The sequence below is a fragment of the Periophthalmus magnuspinnatus genome, chromosome 12, assembly GCF_009829125.3.
Source record: "Periophthalmus magnuspinnatus isolate fPerMag1 chromosome 12, fPerMag1.2.pri, whole genome shotgun sequence".
NCBI lineage: Eukaryota > Metazoa > Chordata > Actinopteri > Gobiiformes > Gobiidae > Periophthalmus > Periophthalmus magnuspinnatus.
This window is the reverse complement of record NC_047137.1, coordinates 1,980,053-1,989,220: the sequence shown is the minus strand read 5'-3', so window position 1 is coordinate 1,989,220 and position 9,168 is coordinate 1,980,053.

Genomic DNA, 9,168 nt, shown 5'->3' with positions numbered 1-9,168 from the left:
CACTACACACCTACAGCTGACCAGTAATCAAGCCTAAAACCTCTGCAGTACTACGGGGCTGCTGATGACTACACACACTCCCAGATTGTCTGTGTATCTTCAGTGTATCCTTTGTGGTTTTGCAGTTCTGCTTGGCTCAGTCTGTTTTTTGGTTACGTTTGTAAAGGAAATTAAAATATTGTGTGACTAGCTTATCTTTGAGAAATCACGTGGTCTTGTAAAATAAGATATGCCTTTATTAGTCCCACAGTGGGGAAATTCCAGAAACTAAACTGAAACTCATTTGGTCTGGTCGTCAAGACAGTGTTAGAAAACCTTTCATCGAAACCCTTTTGTTCCCTTTTGGTTGCTAATCGTTTTAAGCAACCAAAAGGGAACAAAAGCAAAGATTAAGTGATCAAGCTCATGAATGCCTCCAGGAGCTCGTCTGGCCACACCTCAGTAGGAGTATCACATCCTTGCTTTGAAATGTATGTTCTCTGGTCATCTCAAGCTATATAGCCCTGGTGATTTACATGATTCGGGGTCTGACATAAGGGGGAGATGCTGTCGGACCTATTTCTTGCAAGAAATAAACTCTTGTCTATGCTTCAACATTCATCAGAGCCTGCAAAAGGAGTCTTATTTCCACAACAATGTTCAAAGTACTTGGTTTGTTTTTCTCGTTTTTCGGAACCACCTTGCACCTCATCCTCCAGCCCAGCTTCCTATTACCAGCTCCTCCAACAAGGCAAGGCAAGGCAAGTTTATTTGTATAGCACAATTCGTACACAAGGTAATTCAAAGTGCTTTACAGAATAACAACAACAAGCATTCACATTCTCTTCTTTGTAATAAACTCTGTTAAACTTTTTACTCAGAGTCTGTAGCTTTGATCCACCAGACATTACGACAAGAACCTTTATATACTAATTGTTCACCCACCTTTTTGGAAAGAGGTGTGGATAGTTGGATGTCCAAATGAGATTAAATGGCAGGATTCCGATTAGGATAACATTGGCAGTTTGGTGCATCGCTACGGCAATAAAAAATCACATTGGTCTGATTGACTATTGATTGGTGTGACCCAATGGAATTTTGTGTCAAATTTGGTAATATTTCGAAAAACTACATTTACGGCCCTCTATACAAATATATTACATATTCTGTAGGAGGAACTATAGTGCCAATTTAGTTTCTTTCATAATGAGTAGGTTTAGGCCAGAAAGTTTTTACAACTGATTCGAATTTGAGCAAAATCGGACTTCACATGCACAAACGGGAGCACATTATGACGTGTGAAAATTTGAAAAATTCGGATGGAATTTTGCGACTTCACCGCACCCAAGCCATGATAGGCATCATCATAAATTGGATAACTTTGGATGCCACATTCCCTGATAGTAACATCTTTTCAAATTTTCCAAAGAAATGTCCCAAATTAAATGTACAAATGTTTATATACACACGTTGCTTCTAATGTTTTTTTTTTTTATCCACACCTTTAGCAAGAGCCAAAGGTGTGATTAAGCCTCATCAAGATTCTTGGCGTTTTTGTCTCCACCTTAAAAAAAACTAAGTAATCTTGTCTATCGTTGGCATTGTTTTTTACAGCTGTGCCATCTCTCACCAACCTTCTTCAAAAATGCAGCTGAAGGAACATAACTTGTAAAACATGTTTTGGTAAACGCAAATGGCACGGCAAGTTACCGGATTTTTACAAGAACATAGACTTATAAGTTTAGTTTTTTTTTTTTTTAAATAGAGGTTATACAGATCTTTTATGTCTGTACACATTATTTTTCCCCCATTTTGTACCAGTTTCTTTTGTTTTTGAAGGTTATTGTTGTAGTTCCTTATTTTATTTATTTATTTATTTAAATATTTTATTAATGTAATATGTCTTCCCAGAGAAGCAATACCACGTAAAAAACAAAACAAAACAAAAAAACAAAAAAACTTTAGAACAAGTAAAAGTTATTAGGTGAGGGAAGAGAATATTTGAATTGTGATATACACAACTGACAGACTCTTAAATGATCTAAAGGTGTTTCTGCCATTTCCTGACATTTCTTTACTCAACACAGGGAAAACATGGCAATTTCAATATATATATTAAAGCTGCAAGCGGCATCGAACAGCCCTCATGGGCTGTGCTTCGCACTCGGCCGACCCGGCACTCCCTAAGGGTGGCGCTGACGTGCCGCTTGCCTCTGTTTTATTGGGGCTTTGTTTGATGACAGGTGCACCCCAAAGTCAAAAGACATTGGAAGTGCTGATGCATATAATGCAAAAACATGGATTTTTCCAGGCATTGCCATGGCAACAAAACATGAACGCCCTTCGAGACAACTGTTGTTGTGATTTTGGGTGTTACAAAAATAAAATGAATTGAATTGAACACCATGGAAAAATACAAACTTGGCCACCTGGACTTTTTTGTCGGGGATGACCTAAAGAATAACTGTGCCAAATTTCACATTTTTCATTGAAGGTAAAAAGTTGTTATAAGGCTTTGAAATGTAGGAAAATTTTTACATTTTCCCATTAGGATGTGTGGGATTAATGTTTCATGTAACATGATATTATTATACTTGATATATTATACTTTGACCTGTATGTTTTTGTGGGTGCCAGTGTGGCCCGATGATGTCATAATGTACTTGGAACATACATGGACGTGGAAGTGTTATGCTATTAATTTTGTACTAACACATGCAAGTTTCCCAAGAAAGATCAGATAAGAATATATGTTTTGCACACTTTGTCTTCATTGAACCCAGATAACATGTACATGTGTGTATATTCTAAGCTAATCATTAAGAGAATGTGACGTGTGCTACTAGTATATAGAGCCTACTCTGGAGATGTAAAATTAGAGGAGATTTTGTCGAATCAGTTTGAATGATGCCTGTGCCAGAATAAAAAACCTGGTTTATGGATCTACTTGAGCCTACTGGATTTTTATTTGCGGTGTGCCTCCGGGAAAAGCTGACAGTTTGGTGACCCCCGACATGATACTGTGAATCCTGGAGGCACAGGCGAATCATCTCCTCTGCAGAACGCCAGAGAAAGACATCGCAAAACGAACACGTGTTCCAGAAAAAGTTGGTACGACAGAGGCCCTTTTCATAGAATTTCTGTCAATTGGTTTAATGCTAAATTAATGTGATGTTTTCTTGGGACGTTGTGTGAAATTAATTACGTTATAATTTTATACTATATAAAATTAGTAATTATTTCTGTGTTTATGGCTTAACACGAAGAGAGAAAAAAAGCACTGGAATTAATAATAAGTAGCAAGTTTAGACTTTGATCGGGTAAAGTGTGATTAGAAAAAAAGTTAATCATTTCCGTGTTTATGACTTAGCACGAAGAGAGGAAAAAAGCAAGTTTTATAAAAAATATCCTTAGTGGTTAAACTTTACACTAAAAATAAAACAAGACTTTTAATCAAGTTTACACAAAAATGTGGTACCCAAAAAACTATATGTAACGCTAGCAGCAATTTTTATGATAAGATCTCAATGAAACGAACCTGTCCAAATGAGTTACACCCAGAATGGACATGAATTATCTTGCCACTGTAAAATTGATCAAGGGTCAATAATTCAGATTGGCATTATATACAAGCCCTGTAACACAGAAGCATTAATAGATGGAATTGGCTTAACAGATTTAACTAAACCGCAACCTATTTACCTCGGTATGACATGAATTAATACTAGTGAAAATAGTCTGTTTGATGTCCAATTGATAAAAAACTAAATTGGCACTCTTATGGAAAAAGTTACGCTTACTATTGGAGCAGTTTCCGAAACAAAATACACACAAGAAACAAAATTAGAGGCTATAATTAAAAAACTAAAAAATGAAATGGTGAGAGAAATTATTGAAAAAGCCAGAAATATAAGCAAAAACCAGTGTCCGTCAAATTTAGCAAATATCACTAAAAATATTAAAAGATCTAAAAGAAGAAGGGAAGTGTTATTTACACTTTGGCTGCATTTATTGCTATCTTTTTAACTTTAGGATCCGTATTGGTCATGGCTATATTGTTGTGTTTGCGTTTGACAGGGAACGCTAAGGTCATGACCTTAAATCCTCCTGTTTCAGCTTCTAGCTCAAGTTGGGATGTTGAAACACAAAATAGTGAAATGATTAAATTAGGATAAAATTGGATGGCATTTATTAGTGACTGTATCTTGTTGTGGCCAGATGGGGTATAGTTCTTATAAAGTGTTATTCATATAAATAAAGTGACTAAATAAATAAGAATTTAGAAAACAGCTGATATCATTAGATGTTATTAGAAGATATAGATAAATGCTTAATAAATGTGAAATAAAACTGTTATTAAGAAAATACTAAGCTTGTTAAATTTATAAAATAAATAATAATGAATAAATAAAATTAAGAAAATATTAAGATAATATAATAATAATAATATAATAAATAAAATAATCTCAATTAAGAACTATAATAAGGCAATGCTGACTCCTAGATAGATTTTGAACTCTAATTAAGTAAACTGTTTATTAAATAGTGACTTATTCGATAAAAATCATAGACTCTACGTCTTGAATACAATCAAAGCAATATCCAAATTGTTATACAGCAGCTGAGAAGGTAATTTAACAAAATACTAAAATATCACAATGTCCCAATTAAATCACATTAAACCAATTAATAGAGTTCTGGAAAAATAAGGCACAGATCCAAAGAAGGCTCGAGAAAACCAGTCTATCATTCAAGGCATAATCAAGAAATGATTACTACTACAAGGAGAAGGGGGTGATCTTAAAGGAAGAACTTCTGAGAGAACCTGCTGTGGGAATATATCCAACTCTTGAAGAAATAACTAGCAGTAAAACATCAAAGAAAAGCAAAGGTCACGAAGCTGGAATAAAGACAACACAGATGCTGATGTTGACATCCTGGTACTGCGTTCCACTCCCAGACAGTGATAGGATGATTCTTCAGGTGGCCTACAACATGGAGGCCCCAAAGCTATGCTGTTTGAGTTCAACTCCCCCGCTGTCCTGTCCTCTCTGTAAAGCTTCACTGATAACAACCTACTGATAAGCAATGTGCTGGAGTGGAGAGACACTATTGTGGCCAGAATCAATGAGGCCTACAACGGTGACATTAACTACGACATCCAGCTCAGCCAGCTCTTCATCTTTTTCCGCAACTTCATTGTTGAGTTCCAGAAAAATGTCCAAGCTTTCCTGGATGCTGCTGTCAAAGTGCTCAGGGAGACCCAGTTCCGTCTTCCTGGCTCTGAGGAGATGACCACCCTGCCTGTTGTTCTGAAGGATCTGACCACCAGCATTGCTACTGTTCTTTGCACCACCATCCAAGTTGTCTATGACAACATGGAGTACTACTACAATGCTTTTGTGGACACCTTTAACACTGTGGAGCTGCGCATGCCAATCGGACATGTGATGACCGTTGTTCAAATCATCGACAATGTCGAAATAACTGGCAAAGGCATCTTTGACCAAATGTGGACTTCGTGAACAACATGGAGAGCCTGGATACTATGCTGGTCAAGATCAGCGAGACCCTGAAAGCGGTTGTAGACAAAACTCAAGAGTTTGTCGATTCCATCAAGTCTGACTATCTGGATGGTCTTTTGGCCAATGTGAACGCAGCATACAGATGAGTGGTGACCGCTGTGAAGGACCTTGCAGACCGAGTGTCCACCCTGGATATGGAACAGCTGAACCCTGTCTTTGAGTCTGTTGTAGATATGTTTATTTACGTCATCGACCAGTTCAATGTGACCGTGCACAGCACTGTGCAACAAGTGTCCGAGGAGGCTCAGAGATATGTGAAAGCCAGCAATGGCCGCCTGGAGATTGAGCTGCCCCTCCCTTGCTTCAGTGAGGAGCCCAAACAAACATTACCACCAACTCACACAAAGAAGGAGACTGAAGAACAGAAAAAAGTTGGGACTAACTACTGTGAAGTTGCAATTGCAGAAATACCAAACTGAACTTAAAGAAGAAAGCAGTCAAACACCTAACTGCTGATGTTTTTCCACAATTTGGGATTCCACAAGGCATAAGTCAAGGAGTTGTGAAGGAATAAATGCCACTGTCAAGAGAAAACTTGTGAAGGATGAAGAAAGTCGACCAAATCCGGACATCACTAGACACGGTGACCCTGAGGAGCAACCTCGACCACCTGTTACCACTGGGGCTCCGGAGAAGGAGGAGAAAAGGGGGAGAAGAAGACGAAGGAAAAGAGAAGAAGACGAAGGAAAAGGAGAGTATAGGCCATATTTTTTGAAAAATGTTTTGAAAATTTTCCATGTGTATTCTTGATTATGCTAATTATGCTAATTTCTATTGTTCTAGTGTGTTGTACATTCCCCTTATTCATGGAAGTATTGAGAATGGCCTCGGACAGCCAACAATTAAAATGACAAGCCCCGATTAAACCAAGTTGGCAAACCAACAATACAGGTAAGAGACAATGGGCACTGAAAAGAGTAAAGAGAGGGACACCAAAACTTGTAAAATATTGTTATAAGGGACAAACTTGCAACATACTATTCAATCTACAGTATGTGAAGTGCTAGACTGTGTGCGAGATGTACCCGCTATAGATCATGCATTAAATGTACAAATTGTCTGTAAGGACACATGTCTGACAAAAATAATGTTTACGATGATAAAGTTATAGAGATCGCCAGAGTTATAACCAGCACCAATGGACAATATAATAAAGAGAAAGATACTTTTGAAATTGACTTACAACAGAGAATTACTTTAACAAAAGTTAGGAAAAATTATGCTTCTTATCAAACAAACCTAAAACATTGTAGGGGGCGCAAATCAATTACTCAACAATGCAATCCTTTAATATTATCTATTAAAAATCCAACATTTATGACTCTGGAATATTCTGTAGGATTCCAGTGTTCAGAAATAGTTTCTGTACCATGCAATAGAAAATAAAGTTACATTTTGAAGGCTACATCTAAACAACAATTTTGAACCTAATAAACCTGCTCCAGAAAATGATTTAACCAGAGAAATAAAAATTGAAACAAATTGAAACAAACAAAACTGAAACATGAAATGAGTGAAAATACTTGGCTAAAATGGGTACAGTATACTGCTCAAATAATACATCAATACAATATTCTAATGAAAAAGACCTGACCTGTATACTTAACCTCTTCACTAAAAATCATTTGATAAAACTGATGAATGCTATCACTTACATAATAAATTACCAGTAGTAGCTTTAAAAGATGTACCATCTTGGACTATGGGAATGGCTACTTGTTTCCTTAAAGATGCAGTTATACATAAAGACAAAAGAAGTAATGATAAGAACGAAATAGAAAGTTTTACTAACGATTTCTGTTATTAGACTTTATCTTCTGATAATTATAGAGAATTTGCTCTTCTGACTGGCCATACTACTGCTTGTGCAGATATTTGGTGGTTGTTATGTGCAAATTTATGTTTGTATGCCTTGCTATCAAAAACATGGTCAGGTGTTTGTACAATAATTATGTTAATTATTCTATTCACTATAAGGTGTAGCAAATTCACTAAATTTAAAACAAATTAAATTGTCATACAGAGTTAACTCAAGAAATAATCATGCATTTAAGAGGTCGTTGTCTTATCAATCTAAACCCAAACCCAAAGGATTGCCCTAGATATGTTACTTGCCAAAGTATAATAAATACGTATCAAGTTTGAAGCAGAATGCTGTACTTATATACTAAATAATACCTCCCCTGATGGGAGTATTACTAAGGCTCTGAACCACCTTAAGTTTTTGTCCATGGAATTTGCTAAAAATTCTGGCGCATCTGAAAACACTTGGTCAAATTGGCTCTACAAAATGTTTGTTATCTTAGTCATAATTGGATGTTGCGTCATGCCATGTCTTTGATTGCTGGTAGAGATCGAAGACATGGGCAGGGCCACTGCCCTAATGAAGAATCTCCCTCGTCACAAATTTCGTTATTCTCCGTAAGGTCTCAATTCTCATGTCCCGAACCAATTGACTAAGTTTGATAAAACTATGTAGATTGATCATTTGTTTTAAAAGATATAAAATCCAAATTCTGAGTCCCAATAAGTGCTCCTTGTTTCTTATTTGCTGTCCGAGAGTCATGTGTTAATTTATGTTTTATGTTAGCCTAAGGGCTGGGATGTGTTATAATGCAGTGATTAAAGCGAAAGCTAATATTTTACTCATTAGGGGAACTTTAAGTTGAATGCATTATTATGTGAAAGTAGTGTTTTGTTTTTAATTTTGGTTTTGTGATCACATGTGATATGTGATCAAAAGGGGGAATTGTGGGATTAATGTTTCATGTAACATGATATTATTATACATGATATATTATACTTTGACCTGTATGTTTTTGTGGGTGCCAGTGTGGCACGATGATGTCATAATGTACTTGGAACATACATGAACGTGGAAGTGTTATGCTATGCATTTTGTATTAACACATGCAAGTTTCCCAAGAAAGATCAGATAAGAATATATGTTTTGCACACTTTGTCTTCATTGAACCCAGATAACATGTACATGTCTGTATATTCTAAGCTAATCATTAAGAGAATGTGACGTGTACTACTAGTATATAGAGCCCACTCTGGAGATGTAAAATTAGAGGAGATTTTGTTGAATCAGTTTGAATGATGCCTGTGCCAGAATAAAAAACCTGGTTTATGGATCTACTTGAGCCTACTAGATTTTTATTTGCGGTGTGCCTCCGGGAAAAGCTGACAGATGACATGGGCATTTTTGCACATCGCCATGACAATGCAGTGAAAAATATGACATGGTTCCAACTGACTTTTTTGATCAGGATGACATGACAAGAGTCATTGTGCCAAATTTCACAATATTCCATGAAACTAATATTTTTTCTGATGAATGGGAAAATGTGGGCGCATTCCCATTAGGATAGCATTGGCAGTTTGGCGCATCACTATGGCAACACGGTGCAAAACACATGGGTCTGGTTGACTTTTATTGATTGGGATAAACCAATGGAATTTTGTGTCAAATTTGGTAACATTTCGGAAAACTAAGTTTTCAGCCCTCCATTCAAATATATTAGATATTCTGTAGTTTAGTTTCTTTCCTAATGAGTAGGTTTAGGCCTCATCATAAATTGGATAACTTTTGATGCCACAT